Below are 20,600 nucleotides of genomic sequence, written 5' to 3' on the forward strand. Positions count from 1 at the left end.
AGCCCAGCATGTAGCAGGAGTGTACCAGCACCATGTACTGACAAAAATGTTCCTTTTAACCTATGCATGACAAAACATGACCCTGTTCTTTTGGCAAAGGGAAACGTTGGCTTCCGGTCGACCGGCTAACGATTTGGGCCGGTCCAGTGCGCGACGTTCGATCGCCCCCGATCCAGCCAACTCCACGCAAGCCACGTGTCCTTTGATGCCCCCGCAGCCGCCCTCCCGCTCCTACCCCTTATCCTTTCCCGTGGACTCCCAGCCACATCTTCTTTCTTCCCTCTCCTTCTTCAACCTCCCGCCTGCCCCATCAAGCTGACCCGTTGCTCCTCTTCCCTTTTTCTACAGCAGCCACAGATGCAGGCCCGTACGGCGCACCTGTGCAGAGTGTTCGACTGCACAGGGCCCCCAAATTGACAGGGCCCCAAATTTTCTAGAGCATTGATGACTAGTTTAGGTGTGGGTAATCAACACATCAGCAAATACACGTTGGAACCTGGAACGAAATAACTCCAAGGCGGAGGCCCAGTCTCACGCACGTCTCCTCCTCTTCTCTCTCCTTTCTCTTTCACTTCTAGCTCAAATCCCTTTCTCTCCCCATGGTCCAATCACACCACCAAAGGTCTCGATTCTATTCCATTCCAGTGGACCAATTCCTTCGTATTTCCCCCAAAACTAATCTCTGTATTCAATGAGTTGGTATTGTTCTACCCTCTGTCCATCTATTTATCCGGTTTCTCATTTCTCTCATCTTCTCACACATCTTCGCTGCTTCTTTCAGTCCCATTGTTGCTGGCTGCTGGTCCTGCGACCTGGGTGCATTGATCGGAGTTGGAGGTATGCCACAAGCGCTAGGTTGCCGATTAACCAAGACGAGGAACCGGAAGACCCTAGCCATGTTGCCACCAAATGGTGTTCCTTCCAAATAAATCAAAGGTTGTTTCATCAAATTTCGTTTCTATATTAAGTTTTAATGCATGATATTTGCATCCTATTTTTTTATTTCTGAAAGTATTCTAGTTCTATAATTACGAATCTTGAGTCAATTTATGAAAAACCTAAGAAAAAAAAACGAAATTCGACCTTGAAAATATGCTCTTGATAAGTTTTTACCAAAAGGATCAAAGTTTCTTGTGAAAATCAGAGTGCAGATACAAGCTTTATTTGTCTTTTTTTTAGACAAACAAGCTTTATTTTTCTGATTGCCATTTGTTATGTTGAGGGCCTAATTTTTGATTTCGCACCGGGCCTCCATTTTCTCGGGTATGGCCCTGCACAGATGGTGGTGCTTCCTTCCTTTTCTTCTATCCTGCGAAAACACCATGAGCGGTGCTACTAAAGGCATCCTGTGCTACTCATTTTTCTCTGGAGGAGCCACCGCAAGGGTGGTTGATCCCTGCACACGCGCGCCACCGCGACTGCCCAAACACCAGTGCTGCGCGCGGCGACGACGTGCACTACGAGTTTCTCCGCGCGTGGGCTGCTGCATGGTCTGAGCAGCACCACACCCCTGCTACAACTGGTGTCGCGTGTTGCTACCACGGGCGTCGGACTTTGCCACAACCGCCATCGTGTTTTGCTACAACGCAAAAAAACTGCTGTCGCCCTCTTCTTTGCTACAACCAGCGCCCCCGTTCTACAACCGGCTTCAATTTTTGCTACAATCGACGCTGCGGTTCGCTACAACGAGCGTCGTGTTTTGCTACAATGCAGAAACTGGCATCATGTTTCTTGCTATAATCGGTCACTGCCCTGCTACAACCGGCTTCATTTTTTGCTACAACGGGTGTCGTGGTTTGGTGCAATCGGCACCTCGATTTGCTACAAACGGCGTCTTTTCTGCAAATCGTCGGTGTGTTTTTGCTACAATCACTTCTCAGCCAGCTACAACCAGTGTCGAGTTATGCTACAACCGACTAAATCGGCGGCGTGGTTTGCTACACACCGTGCTATAACGGAGGCGGCTAGGGGTTGCGACGATGACGACCAAACGATGCCAGGGACGACGGCGCCGTGCTGCAACAGATGCGGCCAGGGCTGTGATGACGATGACCTCGCGCCAATCATCACCATGAATGGTTGTAGCAATTTTCCAGCACCGGTTGTAGCAAAAGCAGACGTCGGTTCCAGCAAAATCGTCGTCGCCACCATCACGGATCATTGCATTGTCATGAATGGTTGTAGCAAATGTCATCACCGGTGGTAGCAAAAGTCAACGACGGCTACAGCAAGCCTTCGTCAATGCCGTAGTAGATTGTTGCATCGCCATGAATGATTGTAGCAACTGTCTCGCTGGTCGTAGCAAAAGCCGATGACGGTTGCAACAAATGGTTGTCGTTGTTGTTGCCAATGCAGCATCCCCACGAATGGTTTTAGCAATTGTTGTCGTCGGTCGTAGCAAAAGCCATAAACGGTTGCAGCACCGAGGCTCGCCAATTGTAGCTTCGACCGTGGGCTGATGAAGGAGCAAGGGATGGGTGGGCACGGCCATGATGACCGGCGTGCTCGCATGGCTGGTTTGGGGTGCTGGTTGTGGGGATAGTCGGATAGAGAAGAAAAGTTTGACGAGCGAGAGAGCGGAGAGAAGCTGGTGCTAGCTCCTCGGGCGCACAAGGCGCCCCTGCGTTGGTCTTTTTTTCGATGCACATGTACAAGATACGAAGTGGAAACATGAGTCTTTTTTTTCGATACACATGTACAAAGATGCAAAGAGAAGAATGAGCAAGCACGTCAAGTCTTTTTTAATACACACGTACGAACATGCAAAGAGAACGAGCAACTATAGATAATATTTTTTCCGATGCACTAGTACGATAAGAGCAGCGAGTCTTCCTTTTCTTTTATATATACGCACGTGCAAAACATCGGAAGACAAACAACCGAACGGAGTAGTGGCAGGCGCGCTAGGCGACCGGCCGAAAATTCAGCCGGTGCGCCGGCGCCTAGCATTGGCCTTTGGCAAATGTGCCTGTAGCTTCTCTCTGTTAAAAAGTGCCCTAGCGCTGCTGGATATCTTACTTTGCTAGTTCTAGTTTCTGGCTTTGTGTTGCTATAGATTTGTGATGCTTTACTGCGGCAGCGTGCCTGCTGTCCCTCCTGAGCTCTCGTGATGTAATATACACTGGATCTGTTGTTTCGTTTTTTTATGAAATGGAGCAGGGGCGCAGCCCTTTCATTCTATTTTTTTTTACATAAAAGATATTCGAGCCTGTGATGTCCGTGCCAAATTTCAGCGTATTTGGACATCTGAGAAGCTCGTGGCAAAAAAAAACAAAATCGCTCTGAATAATAAATTTTCTCACAGACCCCTTCTTTTTTTTACTGTGAGCTAGCCGAATGTCCAAACACGGTGAAATTTGACACGAACATCACACTTAAACATCTTTAACCACAAAAAAAATCAGATTTTTTATTTTGATTTTTACCATTTTTAATGAATTTACTGTTATGCATCGTTTTTTGTTTTTTATTTTTTATGCCAAAACGCCGCTTCCGACGCTAAGTGTTTTTGTGGCATCTCTAGTCCATCCTCCAAAAGTTAAATATGAGGGAAAACATTTTGACTGGGGAATTATCACCTAACTAGCCCATTTCTCATTTCATTTAGTTCTTCAAATTTAGCTTTCCCCCAAAAAAGTCAACACTAAGCTAGTATGGTCTAGGATGGGCAAGTCTCATTAAGAATGGGGAAGCTATAGAGTTCCCATGGCCACTGTTGTCACCGCGCACTATGCTGCCTGCCAGTCCGATCCCACTTCGCCACTCATAGTGCCCCCTCCCTCTGAAAGTGCGTTATATCGACTAGAGGGGGTGAATAGGCGATTTTTATGAAATCTTCACTAAGGAATTTCAGGGTGAGGAAATTCTTGAGTGAAGAACTACTTGCAGCGGAATAAGTACTCAGAAGTAAGCATAACATAGCATGAGCATGGTCTTCAAGAAGAAATGAAAACAAGCACAGAGTACAGAAAGCGTAAACACAGGATAAGACAAACAGACTGAAGAAATTGAGCTGAGAAAATAGATAAAGTCTTCAGTCAAAGTCTTCAAACAGATATGAACAAGCACACAACACATATAAGAGGAAATGGAAGGGTTGAGGAAATAGAACCAGTTAGCTCGGTGAAGACAATGATTTGGTAGACCAGTTCCAACTGCTGTGACAGTTGTACGTCTGGTTAGGGCGGCTAGGTATTTAAATCTGAGGACACACAGTCCTGAACACGCATCTCAGGACACTTAGTCCTCATCGTATTTCCCTTAAGCTAAGGACACACAGGCCTCGCCCAATCACTCGTGGTAAGTCTTCAAGTGACTTCCAAACCTTCACAGACTCGGTCACTCGGCGATCCACAATTTCCTCTTGGATGCTCTAGACCATGACGCCTAATCATCTGAAAGATGCACAGTCTTCAAAGGTAACAAGCGTCGGATCCACGCAGGATCAATCTCTTCAGTGATGTTCAATCACTTGGGTTTGTAGGTGTTTGGATTTGAGTTTTCCTCACTTGATGATTTTCACTCAAAGTCCTCGGAGGATGAGATGCTCTCAAATGACAAGTGTCAGTTTCTCTCGGAGCAGCCAACCAGCTAGTGGTTGTAGGGGCAGCTATTTATAGCCTAGGGAGCAGCCCGACATGATAAGACATAAATGCCCTTCAATGATATGACCGTTAGGTGGGTAGATATTTTAGGACAGCTGGCACAGGGCACAACAACGGTCGGAAATTTGAGTATCAAATTCCTCAAGGCTATCATGTTCCTCACTGTGTAGGCAATCCGCACTGGCGAATTCCTAACTCCTCAGTCAGAACAAATTCCTCAGAGACCAGAAGTACTTCGTCTCTGTCACTGAAGAATATGACTGAACTGTATGAGATTTCCAATGGCTTCACTCGAAGGGATTGGTAGGTGTAGGATTTTGAGTTGAGCATCACTTGGAAATTTTTCCTTAGTATCTCCTCGCCCCCCTTGAACAGTACAGTGTTTCCTATGACTCAAGAAAGAGAAAATGAAACTACGAAAACAAAAGTCTTCATGCTTCATGTTCCTCGAATGACTGCCAAGTCTTCAGGATTACACCAATTTCTTCACTTTCAAAGTCTTCAGAAAGTCTTCAGAAATCCAAAGTCTTCAGTCGAAGAACTTTATTTTTAGGGTTCTACTTTCTCCGTAAATATCAAACTCTTCATATACTTATAGACATGTGTACACTCACAAACACATCAGTCCCTTAACCTATAAGTCTTCAATACACCCTAAGGGGCACTAGATGCACTTACAATCTCTGCCTTTTGGTGATTGATGACAATATAGGTTAAGTTTTCAACGGGGATAAACATATGAAGTGTAAATACTGATATTGAGGATTTGATTGCAAGATATAGAAGAACTCCCCCTGAAGATGTGCATAGTGAGGATTTTGCTTTAGAAGCAGTGCACACTTGAAGAGTAGAATCATGGAGATCTCCCCCTATATCTTGTAATTCATACACGCATTTAACATATAATATGAAGAATTTGAAATGCATGATAAAATATGGTGACTGATGTAATTCAGCATGCGTGCATTAATCTTAATGAGGAATAAGCATGCAGAAGAAATCAGCAGAAGTATCAGACCGCCATAGAGTTTAAGATTACAACTCGACCCAGCAAAGTCTTCAAAAGAACGAGAGTTGTAACTTAGAAGAAAAAAACGCCCATATAGGTAGATCCGCTTGAAGACTAACTCAAATTTCTCCCCCTTTGTCATAGAATGACCAAAAGGATCGAAAATGAGGACTAACGCCCCTGGAGAATATCAAGTTGATGGAGGAGCGCCAGCGTTGTTGGGGTCGTTTGTCGTTGTAGGGCCTGTTGCAGTGTCGTCCAAGTCTTCATACTCGTCGGTGTCGCGGGATGAAGAATATGAGCTGGCCACCAAGGAAGGAACTTTGACTTTCTTGAATTTCCTCGGAGGAGATGCAGACCAGTCAAAGTTATCCTTGAGACCCATTTGTTTTAGATCTTCTTCACCATACAGATGTGATAAGACAGCCCAGGTGCGACCGAAAACTTCATGGAGGTAGTAGTGGTTTTTCTTCACTGCATTATGTGTAGCAGTCATGTTGTGAAGAATTGAACCAAACTGACGCTTAACCCATTTATGGTTGTGATCCACCTTTTGGTGAAGACTAAAAAGCAGCTCACGGTCAGTCATCACCCTGGGAGTTGTGGCTTGAGGATTTGACTTGGATGCATTTGCAGCAGAGTCATCATTGGTGGAATAAGATGCAGCTTTGCGAAACTGACCATCCAATGGACGAATGCCTTCATCAATGACAACAGGTGCCTTTCCCTTTTCATCAGTTGAGGTATAAGTCTGCTTGAGGACTTCAATCGGGGGCAGGTAGCTGAGGTGATTCTGAAAATCAGCCTTGTAGTTGAGTGAAGACCTTGTTCTGAGAAATCTCATAATCCAAGGAGCATAAGGCTTCAACTCAAACAGAGAGAGTGCAACATTTGCCAGAGTCCTCATGAAGAAATCATAGTAATTGACAGGAATGCTATGAATGATGTTGAATAGCAGATTCTTCATGATGCCAACTATTTCCTCATCAGATGAGTCATGGCCTTTGATAGGACTCATTGTCCTCATCAGAATGCGATAGACTATTCTGGGCACATAGAGTAAGTCCTTCACAAGGAATTTGGTCCTTGGGGATTGATCGGGTTTCAGAGGCTTCATTAGAACTTGCATGTAATGAGCAGTGAGTTCAGGTTCTTGGTACAAGAAGCGAGCTCCTTCACTGGGTGGACTGATGGGCAGGGCGTGAAGTAATTCAGAGGCCGGTGCCTTATAATGAGTGTTATCGGTCATCCAGTCCAAGACCTAGGTGTTGATATCCTCAGGATCACTTGTGATGTGCAGTGTCGCATAGAACTGAAGAATAAGCTCTTCATTCCAATCAACAATGTCAGAGCAAAAATTGAGGAGGCCCGCGTCATGAAGAACACCAAGGACAGGAGAGAAACAAGGCAATGATTTCATGTCCACGTGAGGAATATGCTCATGGTAGAAGATTTTGTCCTTGTTGAATAGCAGTGAAGAATAGAAGTTGGCCTAGCTGGCAGTCCAGAAACGCTTCCTCCTTAGACGAGCAGAGTCATAAGGATTGTAGTCAGTGAAGAATACATGCTCGCCAAAGAAGTCATCAGCCTTGAATTTCTGCTTCTTCGAGAAGGGATCCTTTGGCTTGGGGTGAGGAGTGTCAGTCAATTGCATCACAACCTCAGGGATCTCGATCTCAGGTTCTGCAGGCTGAGAAATTTCAGGTTCTTCTTCAGTGGCAGCCTGGGACTTCAATTCTTCATTTACATATGCTTCAGCACTAGTGGCTGAAATCTCTTCATGGACAGATGGTGTGGCATGAGGTTCTTCAGATCCCAGTTGAACTTCAGTGGTTACAGGGGGCTGAGGAATTTGTTGAAGGGGTGTGAACAGAGGAGAATCGGGGTGCTGACTTTCCCAAAAGTCATCGTTCAACACTGGAGTTGTGCATCCAATGTCCACATCTTCTTCTTCATTTATTTCTTCAACGTCGGCCTCTTCAGCAGTGAACTGAGGCATGGGCGATGAGAGTATTGGGGTTGAAGGGATTTCATTCACTTCAATTTCTTTATCCAACTGCTCTGACGAAGCAACAAAAGGAATGTCATCATCTGATCCACTTGGGATCATGTATTCTTCATCAAAAGGAACAAGGTCCTTTGATGGCATGGATGAGACAGGAACAACATCAATTGGATTGTCATAGGAACTTGTCAGTGGCTTCATTTTCTTCAGAGCTGAAGAATCTGATGCAGTTGATGCCTTCCTTTTCTTCACATCTGCACGCTCTGCAGCCTTGGTCTTCTTCACATCTGATGCAGATGGAAGGATAGTAGTTGGTGTAGGCGCAGGAGGAGCAGAGGAATTTGGTCCTAGATCTTCAGGCACAACTGATGCAGTTGCCCTGACTTCTTCATTTTCTTCAGGCACTACACTAGTGGTTGCCCTGGCAATTTCTTTAGTGGCTGGAATGCAGTCATCAGCCCTGGAATTAGCATTTTCTTCAACAGCCTGAGTGTCATCAGCGGTGCTGGCATTTTCTTCAGTAGGCTGAGCAGATGCTGCAGCCTGAGGAATTTCTTGTTGCGTTTGTGATGCAACAGTGGAGGTGAAGTTGTCAGCAAGTCTCATAAAACGAACCTTGGCTCCTAGCCAATCAGCGTGGTATGCGTCAAATTCATCACTGAGTTTCTTAATCTCAGATTGAATAGTGACAAGTTCTTCAGTTGTCATAAAGACAACGTTTTTCTTCAGGAAGCGCTCCTTTTTGTACTGCCTTTCTTGATCTGCCTGGCCTTTTCAAATTTCAATTTCTCTTCCTGAATGAAGTGAGTCAACATATGACTTTGGCCAGGAGTCAACTTGAAATCAGGCATGGGAGTGTTGGGGTCCTTGTGCCAGAGATCAATGTAATCAAGGATCAACTTTGGATCCAAAAGTAGAGGCACACTTGTGCCTTTGGCTCTAGCGGCCCTAACTTGCCTGTCCCTGATGATTTTAGCAAGTTCTTCATCATCAGCTTCGTCTTCATCAGACGGCACTTGAAAAGCGACCTTCTTATTTTGAGGACTTGGTCGAGAGCCTCGTCCAGCAGTTGCCTTGGTCTTCAGCAGAGTGGGGCCAGTTGAAGAATGTAGTGGAGCTGAAGAACTTGCAGAGGCGCCTGAGGCAATAGAGATGCATGTTGTCCTTTGGCACGAGGCAAGATGCGCAGGTGCAGAGGACTTTGACGGAGGAGCTGAGGACTTTGGAGGAGCTGGTGTGGATTGAGGAATTGGCCTTGAGGGCTTTGAAGAAACTGGTCGTGAGGGCATTGCTGAGGAATTTGGCCGTGAGGGCATTTGGGTAGAAGCACTTGGCTTATGAGCTGGCTTCTTTGGCATTGCCTTCTTGGGCTTACTTGTAGAGGCCTCAGCAGTGGCAGTAGTAGCAACAGAGTCTTCATTGAATTTTCTCACTGCTTCCTTAGCTACTCTGGCAAGCTTGGCCTGGCGCTTGGCCCATTCATCAGGATAATCCTCACCACGCTTGAGGCTGGTGGGATCAGCTTCTTGGCCAGGTGCCAAAGGAAGTCTTGGGCATGAAGGATGAAGAGCGAATTTCTTCATATACTTGGGAGTGACATATCTGTATTCCCTCCATTCCCGTGCCCATCTCCACTCTATCCTTTGGATGCGCACTTTGCGCTCATTCTTAGTTTCCTTCCCATGGGTGGCCTCATCAAGAGTGCAATAATCCTTGTATATGTCATCAGGTATTTCAAACGTAGTGTTGACTTCTATCTTCTTTCCTCCCTTCTGAGGTTTCTTGCCATCTGCCATTTTCTTCAGCTGAGGGTTTTTAATGATTGAGTTCTCTGAAGAGGTATGCAATTTTTCTTCGAGGAACACTACAAATTAGTTAAGTTGATGAGAACATAATGATTCAGCAGCGGACATGTGTACCTGTGAACAGAGTATAGGTGCGAAGAATTTGAAGAGGTTATATGCGTTCTCAGAAGTTTTTGCAAAAAGAACAAGTTTGAGGAAATTGACCAGATGAGTCTTGAAGAATTTCACTAAGCGTTCTTCGACTTAGGTTTCTTAGTTGTACAGATTTGAAAATCCACACAATTGAGGAATCTTGAAGAAAAATGTTGCTTAGAGAAACAGATCAAGAACAGATGATATGTGAAGAGTTGAGGAATAAACACCTTTTGAAGATTTGAAGAAAACATCAGAATCAACAAGGGCAGTAAAAGTAACTTTTAATTACCCTTGAAGAAGAACACGACGAACCAGGAAGTGTAGATTTGAAGCTCGTCGTTTCAGATCTTCCACGCCCTAACTTGGCTGAGGAAGACAGCTATGGCGGCGGCAGAGTGAAGAAATCCGCGTCCAGCGTGAGTACGGCGGTGACGAGGTCGAGGCAGTGAAGCTCTTCCTCATCGGTGACGATGAAAGTAGCGGCGGCGCTAGGGTTGGGGAGCTTGAGCGAGGGAGTGAGGTCGAGCGGAGTAAAAGTGAAGTGAGGAAGGGAGAGGGGTATTTATAGCCGAAGTGAAAAACTGCTCGCCCGAGGAAATAGGATGAACGTGCCCCTGACCTTTCTCATTTGCTTGACATGTGTCACCCACGTATACAAAGGTGGCGATCGTGCGAGATCTTGGGTGAATAGATAAACATCACACAGAATGCGGAACATTTTGAGCGGCAAAGCCAAAAATTTAGATAAGATGGGTTTTAAAGTTCCGTTCGCAATTTCTTCAGCTGACAAGGATACAGTGAAGATTCTGAACGAGATTCAAATAGAACGCACATGAAGAATTTGTGAATAGACTGGGTTGAGTTTAGCATAGAGGGGAAAGGGTCTGATCACATTCACTTAGCAGAAAGAGCAACTAGAAGAAATAGCAATAAGTGAATGTTGTAGAGGACATAAACTCATATATATAGTCAAAGAAGAAAAATGACGGAAATAGTGAAGACAATGCAAGTTGAAAAACAACCGAGGAATTTCAAAGAACTGAGGAAAAACTCAATTGAAGATTTTCAACATTTGGTGATGGCGTGACCCACTGTATAAGAATGATGATTTCAGACACCCCGTATAATTGTCGTACGGTTTTGAGAATCAAATTCTTCGTTAATTTCTTCACACTTACAGTGTTATTCTTCATTGATTGAAGAAAAACGTTTCTTCATGTGTTGCACATCTAAGTCATCAATTTTGCATAAGTGTTAGGATGAGTGTCCTTTTCAAAGAACATTCGAAGATTCTAGGATATTTAGCTCACACCGCAACTTGCTAAATCTCTTCTCATCCAAGGGCTTAGTGAAGATATCGGCTAGCCGTTCTTCACTCTTCACATGCTCAATAGAGATGTCGCCCTTCAACACATGATCACAAAGAAAATGATGACGAATCTGAATGTGCTTTGTCTTCGAATGCTGAACTAGGTTATGAGCAATCTTGATGGCACTCTCATTGTCACAGTAGAGTGACACATTCTTCACATTGACGTCGTAGTCCTTGAGAGTTTGCTTCATCCATAGCAGTTGAGCACGGAAATAACCAGCAGCAATGTACTCAGCTTTAGCAGTAGACAGTGATACGCAGTTCTGTTTCTTCGAGGACCAACAGACCAAAAATCGTCCGAGGAAATGGCATGTGCCAGATGTTGACTTGCGGTCCACACGATCACCAGCATGGTCAAAGTCTGAATATTCAATGAGATCAAAAACTTAGCCCTTGGGGTACCATAATCCAAGTGTGTTGGTGTGTGAGCTAGATATCGAAGAATATGCTTCACAGCCTTATGGTGTGATTCCTTCGGTGTAGCTTGAAATCGGGCACACATGCAAACACTAAGCATAATATCTGGCCTAGATGCACATAAGTACAATCAAGAAGCAATCATGGAGCGGTATATCTTTTGATCGAAGTCAATACCATTTTCATCGGTGCATAGATGACCATTTGTGGGCATAGGGATTTTGACTCCTTTGCAATTTTTCATGCCGAATTTCCTTAGTACATCCTTGAGGTATTTCTCCTGAGATATGAATATGCCATTGCGCTGTTGACGAATCTGAAGACCTAAGAAGAATTTCAATTCTCCCATCATAGACATTTGATATTCTTCACTCATCATATAGGCAAATTCATCACTGGAATGTTGATGTCGCTGATGATTTTCTCAATTTGCACTTCATTTGCAACGCGAGGATGAGCGGGTTGTCGTTGAGGAATTTGATCAGCATTTTCTTCAGCACCATTTTCCTCACGTGCATCAGCATGACGTTCTTCATGTTCTGGAATGACTTCTTCAGCAGATTCTTCAGTAGGAATGACATCCTCAGTAGCCTTGAACTTAATAGATTCCTCAGGAGGTATTTCATCTGTCACAGGAGGTAGGTGCTCTCTTTGCGAGCCATTAGTTTCATCGAACCGCACATCTACAGTTTCAACAACCTTGTGATGACAGGTGTTGAAGACTCTGTAGGTGTGCGAGTCCTTACCATAACCGAGCATAAAACTTGCATGTGCTTTCGGTGCAAATTTAGAACTGTGATGATGATCTCTAATCCAACATTTAGCACCGAAGACTTTGAAATAACTCACATTGGGTTTCTTGTCAGTGAGGAGTTCATATGCAGTCTTCTTGAAGAATTTGTGAAGATATACCCTGTTGATGATGTGGCACGCAGTATCAATTGCCTCAGGCCAAAAGCGAGGAGGCGTCTTGTACTCATCAAGCATAGTGCGGGGCATCTCAACAAGAGTCCTGTTCTTGCGCTCTACGATGCCATTTTGCTGAGGAGTATAAGGAGCAGATAACTCATGGGTAATACCAAGTTCATCAAGATAGTCATCAAGACCAGTGTTCTTGAACTCAGTTCCATTATCACTTCTGATGTGCTTGATCTTCACACCAAAGTTGGTTGAAGCCCTCGATGAAAATCGTTTGAAGACTTCCTGCACTTCAGTTTTGTAAGTGATAATATGGACCCATATATATCAAGAATAATCATCAACAATGACAAAGCCATATAAGGATGCAACATTAGTAAATGTGGCATAATGAGTAGGGCCAAAGAGATACATGTGAAGTAATTCAAATGGTCGAGTAGTAGTCATGATAGTCTTCGCTGGATGCTTGGCCTTGGTCATTTTTCCAGCTTCACAGCCTCCGCATAAGTGATCCTTGAGGAATTTGACATTTTCAATGCCAATGACATGCTTCTTCTTCGCAAGCATGTGCAAATTCCTCATGCCAGCATGACCAAGTCGTCGATGCCATAGCCAGCCTTCTGAAGCTTTTGCAAGTAGACATGTAGCAGGTTGTGGTCCTATAGAGAAATCAACAATATACAAATCTCCTCTCCTAAAGCCTTCGAAGACTTTGGAATTGTCAGCTTCCATGATCACAACACAACGATACTTGCCAAAGACAACAACCATATCAAGATCATAAAGCATTGAGAAAGACATGAGGTTGAACCCTAAGGACTCGACAAGCATGACTTTGTCCATGTGTCGATCCTTTGAGATTGCAACCTTACCTAGACCCAATACCTTGCTTTTGCCTTTGTCAGCGTAGGTGATATGCTTCAGATGTGATGGAGATAAAGAAGTGTCCATCAATAAGCTCCTGTCACCAGTCATGTGATTTGTACATCCACTATCGAGGACCCACTCAGTGGCTTTGGGTTGATCATCCTACAGATGAATTAGTGCATCTTACGAACTCATATACTTCATCAGTGAAGAATATGGTATTAATTTCATCAGATCAATTTCATCAAGAAATAAAACAGATAAAGCAGTATGAGGACATGAGAAATGAAAATTCATTTCTTCATGATTAACTTGAGTCCTTTCAAGCACGTTCACATCTCCAGCAAATTCTTCAGACGATTAAGTTCGTTTGGAGACCTGATCCTGCATAAGAGATTAGTTCTTTTTCTTCACCACCCACATCTGAAGGGGTGACAAAGAGTTCATCATTCTGCGACCTCCATAAGAGAAAGGTGGCATAGATGCCAATTCACTTCGTTTCACATAAGAGGGGTTAGGATAAGCATAAGAGTAAGCAGAGAAATTCTTCGAGGACTTATAAACATAATGATTTGAAGAATAATGCACATATCCATAATCCTTAGATTTTCCCTACGAAATAGACGAGTTAGCACGATGATGTTCATATGAGGACTTTGATCCTTTTGAGGAATTTGATCCATGTGAGGAGTTTGGTCCTTATGAGGACTTGGATCCATATGAAGATTTTGGTCCATATGAAGAATTTGGTCCATATGAAGAATTCGATCTGGGGTTCCTATTCTTCACAGGTGGTGTCATGATGACATTCACCTGAAGATTTTCAAGGCACCATTTGGGAACCCAGATGTTCTTCATAGGAGGACCGTTCCTGCAATTAGTGCCAACATATCTAGCAAATACTTCACCATTCTGATTTTTCAACAGTTTATAGTTGGAGTCAATTGACTCATCAGAAGAATATGAAGATTCACATGTAAAGCCAGATAAAGTAGATGGGTCCACTGAAGGTCCCTTTACAGCAACCCATGAGGTTTTGGGATACTGCTCAGGTTTCCAGTAGGTCCCATCAGCATTGAGTTTCCTCTCAAAGGCAATACCCTCTTTTCTAGAATTCATGTTGAGGATCTGCCTTTTAAGCACGTCACAAAGAGCCTGATGCCCTTTGAGGCTTTTGTACATGCTTGTCATATACAATTCCTTCAGCCCTGCATCATTAGTGATACTAGCAATGTCCTCAGATGAGGAATTAGTGACAGCAGAGGCAGTTGAAGAATTTGCAGCAATGGAAGTATTTGAGCATTCAGGTGAAGAATTAGCAGTTTCATGTTCAATGCACGTCAAACATGGAGGAACAAATTCATCCTGAGTAGCGTTAATCTGTTGAGCAAGTAATGAATCACACTCCTTCTGAAGATCCTCGTAACTCACTCTTAACTGGTCAAGATCTTGCTTTCTTTGAAGAAATTCATAAGAAAGTTTCTCATGATCAGATAGGAGAGTGTTATGATGACCTTGAAGATTGTCAAACTTGGACTGAAGTCTCTGAATATTTTCAGTAAAAAATTTAGTGTGATCCATTTCCTCGCCCAACATATCATCGCTTTTATCTAGCATGTTTTGAACCTTTTCAAGAGCCTTTTGTAGTTTCACAGCAATCTTAGCAAGTTTAGAATAGCTGGGTTTGAGGTTTTCATCAGATTCATCCTCACTAGATTCAGAGAAGGGATATTTGAGTACCTTTGAGCCTTTTGCCATGAAGCAATAGGTGGGAGCGTAGTCCTCATCACCGTCATTAGTAGTGTTGGGGAGGTCCTTTTCTTCAGAATTGAAGGTGGACTTGCTGACGAACGCGGTAGTGAGGGCTAGGCTCGCCACACCAGAGTCTGACTCCTCAAATTCCTCCTCTTCCTCATTTTCCTCAGATTCAGCCTCAGAGTCCATTTTCCTTGCCAATGAACGCCTGAGCCTTCTTGGAGCTGCTCTTCTTGTGAGATGAGGACCTTGAAGGTTTTGATGACGAGGACTTTGAAGATTTCTTCTTCATTGAATCATCAGAACTATAATCCTTGTACTTCTTCTTCTTTGATCCCTTTTCCCACTGAGGACAATCTTGAATGTAGTGTCCAGGCTTCTTGCATTTGTGGCAGAGTCTCTTCTTGTAATCATGGGATGAGGAATCTGTTCTCAAGTCACCACCTCTTGAGGATTTACCAAAGTCACCACGTCTTGAGAACTTTTGGAACTTCCTCACAAGCACAGCTAGCCCCTCGCTCAGTTCTTCAGGGTCACCAAGGCGGCTGTCAGAATCTTCACCTTCAGATTCAAACACTGCCTAGGCCTTCAGAGCCCGTGATCTACCATAGCTTGGTCCATAGAGATCTCTCTTCTTAGCAAGCTGGAACTCATGAGTGTTTAGTATCTCGAGGATATCGGCGGGATCAAGTGACTTATAGTCTCCACGTTTGTAACACCCCGGATGTAACTTTCCCTATTTATACTCCAACTCTTGCCGTTTCCGGCGTTAAGTTATATTTATTTCCTCGGGTTCGGGTTTTTTTTGTCTCCGGTGTTGTTATCGTTGTCATGCATCTCATATCATGTCATCATGTGCATTGCATTTGCATACGTGTTCGTCTCATGCATTCGAGCATTTTCCCCGTTGTCTATTTTGCATTCCGGCGCTTCGTTCTCCTCCGGTGGTCATTTCTAGCTTTCTTTCGTGTGTGGGGATTAAACATTTCCGGATTGGACCGAGACTTGCCAAGCGGCCTTGGTTTACTACCGGTAGACCGCCTGTCAAGTTTCGTATCATTTGGACTTCGTTTGATACTCCAACGGTTAACCGAGGGACCGAAAAGGCCTCGTGTGTGTTGCAGCCCAACACCCCTCCAATTTGGCACAAAACCCACCTAACTCTGCTCCATCATCTAGAGCGTTCGATCACGATCGCGTGGCCGAAAACCGCACCTCATTTGGACTCTCCTAGCTCCTCCTATGCCTATAAATAGGCCCCCCTCGAAACATCCCGGATCCCCTCCTCTTCAAACCCTAAATTTCGCCCCCGCACCGGCCGGACGCGTCCGCTTCCCCGCCGCCGCGAATCGCGCGTCGCCACGTGGCACGGCAGCCGCGCCGCCGCCGAGGCCCGTTCGGCCCAGGACGGGCCCCCGTCGCCGCCTACCGGGCCGCCGCCTCCTCAGCCGCGCCGCCCGCTGCCCTTCTCCTCCCCAGCCGCGACGCGCCGCCTGCCGCCAACCGCGCCGCGCCGCCGAGCCGCCCGCGTCGCTCCGCGCCGCCTCCCGCCGCCCTGCCAAGCTCCGCCACTCCGGCGACTCCTCCTCCTTCCCCGACCGACTCCGGCGAGCTCCGGGTCAGCTCCGGTGGGATCTCGGCGATCCTCGATTTCCGTGCCCAGATCCGGATCCGGTGAACAGTGAAACCCTAGGTGGTGATTTTTTCCCTAAGTCCCGTAAATCCCAGTCCATATGCACATGTTCGTAGCCCCGTAACTATGCATCCGTAGCTCCGATTCATGCATATAGCATATCAAAATGTTCACCTCAGAGAGTACATCATTTCATTCCATTGCATCATTTTCATTTGAGCTCATCTTGATGCCCGAAATGCTGTTAGAAGAGGGCTACTTGAGTTGATTGTCAGATCTGCTACTCCGTTTAGCACTTTTGTCATTTTTGCCATGACTATTGTGTGCATGATATGCCCGTGAGTTCTACATATGTTTTGTTAAGGGTTTTGTCATCTTTCCAAAGGTGCAACCCATGTATTTTTAGGATGTGTGTGGTGACTTGTGCAAGCTTGCAAAGTGGTGCACTTGCTAATTCTGTTTTCAGGGACTTAGTGATTTCACTAAGTCCTGGGCTGCTTATCTCATGATGCCATATGTTCTTGTTGTTTCCTAGTGATCCGTGCCTCTTTTGAGGATGATCAGTAAGGGAGTTTTGTTAATATTGTAGTTCTCTATCCATCCATGTCTTTGTTTGCAATTATGGAGCACCCTAGCTTGAGTCAATCGAGCTCTACTTTTGCCACTTTGTGAATCTGGGCAGATTGTCAACTTGTTTGCAATTTTGCCGGTGATGTTGTAGTTGATCCTTGCATGCTATGCTATTGTTCTTGCCATGTCTAGCTTGCATTTTGTGCCTTCTTTATGGGTGTATGCTTGTCTTGCCATGACTTGCACCGTAGTGAGTGCATCGAGCTCGTAAACATGCCTACTTGAGTTATATTTCAGCATGTGTCAGTTTTTCACTAAGTATGAAAACTGATTATGTTTTTGCTATGTTCACATGCTTGCAATTGTATTTTCTGATCCCTTTTGGCTCAAGGTCACTAAGGGACTTTTGTTAAGCTATTTGAGTAGCTCCATGCCATGCTTTACTTTGCCTTGTTCAGGTCCTGTAGCATGTAGTTTTGTTGCTCCGAAGAGTGCTACCTGATCTGAAATTCCAGACAAGTGTTAATTTCACTAAGTCTGAGAACTGTTTGTCATATGCATTTTTGCCATGCTTGTTTGAACCCGTTAATGGATGAATTGGCCGTAGCTCAGTGCTAGACTTTTATTAAGCATCCTGTGTGAATCCCTGCCATGTATTTTGTTGACATGTTTGGTTGCTGTAGCATGTTCATTTCATTGCATTTAGATGCCTACTTGCTGTAAATCGCAGACCGGTGTCATTTTTGAATCGCTTGCCATTTCCAAACCGTAACTCCGATTCCGGCGTTCTTTATATCGTTTTCAAGCGATTTCATCTCATATTTCCAATGGCACACTTGGTTTTCCATGTTGAGGCCAGGTTCATGCATTTCCTGTCATATCTTGCATTTTGCATCCCGCATAGCATATCATCATTGCATCATATCGCTTGATCCTTGCACGTGGTTGATTGTGTCCTTGTTGCTTGTCTGTCTTGTTTGGGTAGAACCGGGAGACGAGTTCGCTAACGAGGAGCCCGTTGAGTTTGCTTTTGAGGATCCAGTCAACTCTGACAACTGTGCAGGCAAGATGATCATACCCTCGAAATCACTACTATCTTTGCTATGCTAGTTTGCTCGCTCTTTTGCTATGCCATTGCTACGATGCCTACCACTTGCTTGCAAGCCTCCCAAATTGCCATGTCAAACCTCTAACCCACCATTGTCCTAGCAAACCGTTGATTGGCTATGTTACCGCTTTGCTCAGCCCCTCTTATAGCGTTGCTAGTTGCAGGTGAAGATTGGAGGCCGTTCCTTGTTGGAACATCTTTTATTTACTTGTTGGGATATCATTATATTGCCATGTTATCTTAATGCATCTATATACTTGGTAAAGGATGGAAGGCTCGGCCTTTCTCCTAGTGTTTTGTTCCACTCTTGCCGCCCTAGTTTCCGTCATATCGGTGTTATGTTCCCGGATTTTGCGTTCCTTACGCGGTTGGGTTATAATGGGAACCCCTTGATAGTTCGCCTTGATTAAAGATTTTCCAGCAATGCCCAACCTTGGTCTTACCATTTGCCACCTAGCCTCTTTCTCCCTCGGGTTTCCGTAGCCCGCGGGTCATCTTATTTTAAACCCCCCCCCCCCAGGCCAGTGCTCCTCTGAGTGTTGGTCCAAACTAGAGTCCTGTGCAGCGCCCCCTCGGGGAAACTCGAGGTTTGGTTTTAGTTGTATGGAGGGCTCATCTGCGTGTGCCTTGAGAAAGAGATATGTGCAGCTCCTATCGGGATTTGTCGGCACATTCGGGCGGTGTTGCTGGTCTTGTTTTAACCTGTCGAAGTGTCTTGAGTTACCGAGATACCGAGTCTGATCGGAACGTCTTGGGAGGAGGTCTATTCCTTCGTTGACCGTGAGAGCTTGTCATGGGCTAAGTTGGGACTCCCCTGCAGGGATTGAACTTTCGAAAGCCGTGCCCGCGGTTATGGGCAGATGGGAATTTGTTAATGTCCGGTTGTAGATAACTTTAACATTAACTTAATTAAAATGAATCAACCGAGTGTGTTACCGTGATGGCCTCTTCTCGGCGGAGTCCGGGAAGTGGACATGGTGTTGGAGTAATGTTTGCGTAGGATGTCCTCTAGTTTCTCGCTCGTGCTTTGCCTCCTCTTCTCGCTCTCTTTTGCGAATAAGTTAACCACCATACTTGTTAGTCGCTTGCTGCAGCTCCACATATTTTTTACCTTGCCTTACCTATAAGCTTAAATAGTCTTGGTCGCGAGGGTGCGATATTGCTGAGTCCCTGTGGCTCACATATTACTATTACACCAGATGCAGGGCCCGATGATTCCGCTCGAGGAGACGCATATGAGCTCAAGTGGGAGTTTGACGAAGACTCTCAACGATTCTATGTTTCCTTTCCCAATGATCAGTAGTGGTGCCCAGTTGGGGGTGATTGGGACCGTGTCGCGTGTTGGGTTATCTTTTATTTTGGCGCCGTAGTCGGGCCATGAGTGTTTGGGTGATGTAATGTTATTTATGTACTTGATTGACGTGGCGAGTGTAAGCCAACTATTGTTATCTCCCCTTTATTGTTTATATTACGTGGGATGTTGTGAAGATTGCCTAACTTGCGACATATGCCTTCAATGCGATTATGCCTCTAAGTCATGCCTCGACACGTGGGAGATATAGTCGCATCGAAGGTGTTACAACGTTCTTGTATCATTAATGCCAAGGTATCAAATGAGGAATCAAGCGATCTCTGCAATTTCTTCACCACCTCATGGTCGGTGATATCAGTGGCACCAAGTGCTTGAAACTCATTTGAGATGTCAGTGAGGCGATCAAAGGTTTGTTGAACATTTTCATTGTCGAGTCTTTTGAAGCGGTTGAAGAGATTTTGAAGAACGTCAACTCGAGAGTCATGCTGTGTTGAGACTCCCTCATTGACCTTGGACAGCCTGTCCCAGAATAGCTTAGCTGTATCCAAAGCACTCACTCTGTCATACTGCGCTTTGCTCAGATGGCCACATATGATATTCTTCGCTTGAGAGTCGAGTTGCTTGAATCTCTTCACATCAGCAGCGTTGATGGTGGGAGTGACGGAGGGAACACCATTCTCCACAACGTACCAGAGATCGTTATCAATTGCCTCAAGATGCATGCCCATCTTATTCTTCCAGTAGGGGTAGTCCGTCCCATCAAAGGTAGGACACCCAGCAAAAACCTTGATCATACCTGCGGTCGACATAACTAAAACTCCAGGCGGTTAAACCAAAATCACACAGAACAAGGGAGTACCTTGCTCTGATACCAATTGAAAGTGCGTTATATCGACTAGAGGGGGGTGAATAGGCGATTTTTATGAATTCTTCACTGAGGAATTTCAGGGTGAGGAAATTCCTGAGTGAAGAACTACTTGTAGTGGAATAAGTACTCAGAAGTAAGCATAACAGAGCATGAGCATGGTCTTCAAGAAGAAATGAAAACAAGCATAGAGTACAGAAAGCGTAAACACGGGATAAGACAAAC

The 20,600-nt window shown here is 44.9% G+C and overlaps 1 long non-coding RNA gene across 2 annotated transcripts; it reads left to right on the forward strand.

The window, feature by feature from the left end:
• Positions 1-267: 267 nt before the first annotated feature.
• On the forward strand, positions 268-19,646 carry LOC125536767 (uncharacterized). Of its 2 annotated transcripts, XR_015607680.1 has the most exons (3): positions 268-699; positions 782-936; positions 19,398-19,646. It is a non-coding gene; the product is annotated as an uncharacterized LOC125536767 (long non-coding RNA). The 2 variants fall into 2 exon arrangements; XR_007295219.2 differs by lacking the exon at positions 19,398-19,646 and having other exon boundaries at positions 782-994.
• The last annotated feature ends 954 nt before the right edge of the window (positions 19,647-20,600 follow it).

This window comes from Triticum urartu, chromosome 1A (genome assembly GCF_056163025.1).
Source record: "Triticum urartu cultivar PI428250 chromosome 1A, HENAU_Tu73, whole genome shotgun sequence".
Taxonomy (NCBI): domain Eukaryota; kingdom Viridiplantae; phylum Streptophyta; class Magnoliopsida; order Poales; family Poaceae; genus Triticum; species Triticum urartu.